The sequence below is a fragment of the Pistacia vera genome, unplaced genomic scaffold, assembly GCF_008641045.1.
Source record: "Pistacia vera cultivar Batoury unplaced genomic scaffold, PisVer_v2 Contig467, whole genome shotgun sequence".
NCBI classification, from domain to species: Eukaryota; Viridiplantae; Streptophyta; class Magnoliopsida; order Sapindales; family Anacardiaceae; genus Pistacia; species Pistacia vera.
Window position 1 is genome coordinate 555,220 of NW_022196298.1, and position 5,712 is coordinate 560,931.

Here is a 5,712-nt window from a genome sequence, read left to right on the forward strand (position 1 = left end):
TCCTTTACCTCTTGCAATTTCCTTTACCTTAGTCTCTGTCTCTTTTTCTGAATTCGCTTTCTTTTCTTCAATAGAGACCGGTAACTCTGCTTCACTTTCCGCCTTTTTTTGTGATTCTTCTTCACCAATCACCTTTCCATCTCTCAAGGTTATGGCCTTACATTGCTCCTTCGAGTTCCTTTCCGTGTCACTCGGTAAATGCCCTTGTTGTCTACCCGAAATGATATTGGCCAGCTGGCTAATTTGAACTTCTAAATTCTTGATGGAAGCCTCTTGATTCTGAATTCTTGTCTCTGTAGTACTCAAGAACTTCGCCATCATCTCCTCTAAATTTGATTTCTTCTCTTGAGATTGAAAACCTGGCGGTTGAGGTTTCACTTGATTGTTGTTACTCCAAGAGAAATTTGGGTGATTCCTCCACCTCGGATTATATGTTTCACTGTATGGATTATTATTAGGCCTGCAAAAATTTGAAACAAAGTTAGCTTGATCAGGCATAGAATTAAAAGCAAACATGTCACCTGATTGACACTCGTGGTTAGGGTGATCTTCGCCACAAAAATCACGCATAAAAGCAACTATTGCAGGTTTTTGCATTTGAAGTCCATCAATCTTCTTATTTAATGCCTGCATTTGTGCTGCCAAAGCTGTAATAGCATCTATGTTATGAACACCCGACGTTCTTCTCACAGGCAACCTCTCTATCGGCCATTGATAAGAATTTGAAACCATTTCCTCCAACAATTCATAAGCTTGTTCTGGTGTCTTCTTACCTAAAGTACCACCTGCAGCAGCATTGATCATATTTCGAACTTCACTATTAAGACCATTATAGAACGTCTGGACTTGCAGCCAAACTGGTAATTCATGGTGAGGACATCTCTGAAGCATGTCCTTGAACCTTTCCCATGCTTCGTTTAGTGACTTTGTATCCACCTGCACAAACATAGTAATATCATTACGTAATTGTGTAGTCTTTGCAGGAGGAAAATACCTACTCAGGAATTTTTGTGTCATTTGCTCCCAGGTTGTAATCGACCCTGCTGGTAATGAGGTCAACCAAATCTTAGATTTGTCTCTTAATGAAAATGGGAACAATCTTAGTCTTATAGCTTCGTCGGAAACTCCATTGTGCTTAAAAGTATCACAAATCTCCAGGAAATTTGTAATATGTAAGTTGGGATCTTCATCTACCAAACCACCAAACTGCACTGACTGCTGGCTTTATCTCAAAGGTGTTGGCATTTATCACTGGTCGTCGAATGCTCGATGTTGCTCCATTTAGAGATGGGGTAGAGTACTCGTTTAGTGTATGAGTTGCTGGTGGTGTTCCATTATTTGGGTTATCGTGATCACCCATGATGTCCCTTTTGATTGCTCTCTTTCTTGAGTTAAAAGTGCGCTCTATCTCAGGATCAAATGCTAGTAAAATCTTTCCAGAGGCTCTGGTCATACACTAGTAGAAACACCTATTGGTTTCCAATAAAAAAACAAACAAAATAAAAAATCTCAAAGTAACAAGTAATCTTAAAATAATCACAAACAATCTGATGATCCCCAACAACGGCGCCAAAAACCTTGATGCGACTAAATCAACCTTTGCAAGTGCACTAGTCGTGTTCAAGTAATAAAGTGATGAGTTTGAGCATCGTCCCACAGAGATCAAAGTGAATATATGTAATTACCTAAAACAACCTACACGTTATTTGAGAAAATGAAATCTTAGAGTGTAAAAGTAACGGATTAAAAATAACCAAATTAAACAAATAAATAATGTGATGAACTTTGCAATATTAATGAAGTTAGGGTACAGATTTCCCCTTAATTATGCTTGACAACCACTCTTAATAAATAATTATGCTATGAATTGGTAGGATTCTTCTAAGGCCAATTATCCTTATTCAGGCATAATATTCAACTTAATACAGATCCCTATTCGGTTACTCTGAAATTAAGAAGCATAAATTTATCAATCCCTTACGACTAATTCGCCCTATTCGATTATGAATTAGATGGACCACAAATTAATCCTAGAATCTCTATTCGATTACTTCTAGTTTTAATATGTTGTGCAATGTTATTCCCATAGAACAATTATGAATATGAATTGAGCAATAAACCCTAACTTCTCTATTTGAAACATCATCAAGGTAATTGAATCAATCCAACATTCATAAAGCATTAAACCTAAACTCTTGCACAAATTCATAAACATAAATCTGGTATTAAGAATAAAAATTGTTCAAAACATAATTAGGGTTTCATCCTCCCCTAACAAAAGAGATTTACTCCATCCTAAGAACAAAGAAATAAATAGAGAAGAAGGAAAACATATTCAGATTTGAAAAGAAATAAAAATCAAACTCTTAAATTTGATCTTCAGTCTTCAAGCCTCAAGAGTGCGTCTTCTCCTCTAAAAAATATGCAAACTTCGTCCCTTGACAACTGATCTCAATTATACTTAAATACCCAAAGAGTCCTAAGTGAAAAAGGAAAGAAAAACTGATAAAAACGCGCTAATAGTTTTCGCCGCAACCCTGGCCGTGGCCAAATTCAAGTCACCACAGCCTAGACCGTGGTGCTTACTAGTCTCTTTGTTTTCTCTTTGTTCCATCACCATGGCCATGGTGAACTACCAAGGCATGGCCGTGGCCTTCAAGACTGAAGGGTAATCTTAACTTCTTCAAGCTTTAAGTCCCAATTTCATTCCAATACTCCAATCTACTCAATCAAAGCCTAAAAAAAAACACAAAAGTTATCCAAATCAAGAGGTAAACCATTCATATCTCAAACTTAACAAAAACAAACATCAAAACAAAGGAAACAAATGAGAAGTTAACTAAACTAACATCAAAACAACCCTAAAAACACTCAAATGATGCAACTTATCAACTCTCATGCCATATTTGGGTTTTTGCCTAAAATCAATTACTCTTCATTTATTCTTTGTTCTTAAGGCTAAAGAAGGATCTAGCAAATCCCTCCTTAGTTCCTTGCGATTGTCTTTGTGTGGACTACGTTGGTTCGACCCTACACTTGGGTCGGCAGCAAAATACATTCAGAGACAAATTTGGAGGAGCCTCCAAACATGCGTATTGTTTCTTAAACTCTAGATTAATTTTTTACAGATTCTTATTGCGATATAAACTTTAAAATTGTATCCTGATCTTGGTTCTATGGAACGATCCTTGTTATTATTGTTTTTGTTTTCCACTGATAATCATATTTTACACTATGATTTTGCATTGAATTTTGATAGGATTTAAGATACTTTTCATACAATTTGAGCCATAATTGCTACCTAATTCTATTAATTTGTCTTTGCAGGCCTAAACAATGATTTTAAGCATTAATGACAGTTTTGAGCGTAAATTGTGTAACTTGAATTTGAAAACTTGGAACGACCTGAATTTAGAAGCTTTGGAAAGCTAAGAAGAAGAGCTACAACTTTCATGTTTTGGGTTTTTCCTAATTCGGACTGGACAAGGGTGAAAACTTGGCTTGAAGTCGTGAAAAGTACGCTGGGAACTGAAGAAAAAGGTCTTTGGACATGCTTCAGTATTTCTGCCATAACTTGAGCTGTAGGCCTCAGATTGTGCTGTTTCTTGAACGAGTAGAAATATAATTGAAAGGGATATAATTCATATGTTTAATACATTTCCAGATTCAGACTCTATCATGCTCAAATATGGCCGGAAATTCCTCGCTGCGGCAAGGAAAAAGCTTCGCCGTAGCAAAACCTGCATCAGATGTAAAAATAAAACGACGCGTTTTGGCTTGCTAGGGCTTCATCCTTAAGTGAAAGAGGTATGAATTAGAGCAAAAAGGAAGAGAAAAGGGTCTTGGTTCGTCATTTGGAAGGCAGCTTTTGGAAGGAGAAGAGTATTGAAGATTTGGGTTTCAAATTAGAGAAGATTTCTCTATCTTTTGCTTGTTTTTCAATGATGAATCTTGATTCAGTTTGTTTTAGTTATTTTATTTCGTTTTTGAGTATGAACTGAGTTGTTTAGCTAGGGCTTGATGTAACCTTGATACAATGATTCAATTTTATATAAATTGATTTACTTTGAGTTTTAATTTCATGATTGAGTGTTTATCTCTTTGCTTAATGACTTTTGGATGCTTGATCACCATTCAAATGTGTGTTGTTCACAATGAGACTGAGAAGTGATTTGTGATTGTGCCTCTTGGGATAAATACCGTAGACTAAGCAAACGCTAGAGATAGGTTTAACGATCTATGAAATCTAGATAGAATTTCATAAAGCTTAAAAGACTTTGAACTATTAATCTTCATTTTGTTGGGTGCGGAAGCTTAATAGGGATAGGTAGGGAAATGTAGCTTGAGAAGGTATGTTTTATAACTTAGGAAATTTGATATTCAATCAAGGAATTAGAACTTGGGTAATAGATTCTATGAATTGGGTTAGCGTATTTAGGTGAAATCAACACCCTAGCATTTTTTAGCATTGTTTAATCAGTTAAGTTATTTCATTATCATTCATTTATATTTTGTTGATTTGTATTTAGTTTGTTAATTTTCCATCAATCTAATTTATTGTTGCTTCAATTAGGACTTAAACTAGAGAAATCGGTACTTAGTAACACTATCCTCGTGGGAACGATACTCATTCATCACTTTATTACTTTGTACGACTAGTGCACTTGCTACATTTGCATGTTTATGAAATCACGCAACAAGTTTTTAGCGCCGTTGCCGGGGAGAGTTGATTATTAATATTGATAGTATCTAGTGTAGTGCTAAATTGAAACTTTTATTTCATTTTTGTAGTTAATCGTAAATATTGTGTAGTCTTAAGCTTGAGTTCTTTTCTTTGTAGTTTTTATTTTTATTTTGTAGTTAAGCTTAATTAATTATTTCTTGTAGTGCATGTGGAGATCATGGCAGAAGTACATAGAACATTGATGGATTATGCTATACCACCGGTGCAAAAATGCAATTATGGTATTATAAGGCCACCTGTTGCAGTGAACTTTGAGATTAAGCCTACAATAATTCAGATTATCCAACAGTCAGTCCAATTTGGTGGAAATTCATATGAAGATCCTATTTTGCATATCGCTAGCTTTCTAGAGATATGTGACACATTCAAGGTTAATGGAATGACTGATGATGCAATTAGGCTAAGATTGTTCCCATTTTCACTAAGAGATAAAGCGAAAGGTTGGCTCATGTCACACCCAGTTGGGACACTCACCACATGGGACGAATTAGCTCAAAAGTTTCTTGCAAAATACTTCCCACCAGAGAAGACGGCAAAAATGAGAAATGACATTATCTCTTTCATGCAAGGCAATGATGAATCACTTTATGAAGCTTGGGAGAGGTACACAGAGTTGTTAAGGAAATGTCCACATCATGGTCTACCGTTTTGGATACAAGTCCAAACATTTTACAATGGGTTGCTACCAAATATTCAATCTATGATAGATGTGACAGTAGGCGGAGCCTTAAATAACAAGACCCCAGAAGATGCTTATGAATTGCTTGAGGTGATAGCCAATAATAACTACCAAAGACCTAATGAGAGAGCAATGCCAAATAGAACAATGGGTCTACATGAAGTCGATGAGTTCGCCACATTATTTGCACAAATTGCATCACTTCAAAGCCAATTGGAGGTATGAATGTAAATTCTATTCACTCACCTTTTATAACTTGTGAATTTTGTGCAGGAAACCATGGGAGTGT

General features: G+C 35.8%; 2 non-coding genes across 2 annotated transcripts; one reads left to right on the forward strand and one right to left on the reverse strand.

Moving 5' to 3' along the window:
• The first annotated feature begins 862 nt into the window (after positions 1-862).
• On the forward strand, positions 863-968 carry LOC116145818. The gene has a single exon (XR_004130435.1). It is a non-coding gene; the product is annotated as a small nucleolar RNA R71 (small nucleolar RNA).
• A 4,311-nt stretch (positions 969-5,279) lies between these two features.
• On the reverse strand, positions 5,280-5,386 carry LOC116145817. The gene has a single exon (XR_004130434.1). It is a non-coding gene; the product is annotated as a small nucleolar RNA R71 (small nucleolar RNA).
• Between the last annotated feature and the right edge of the window lie 326 nt (positions 5,387-5,712).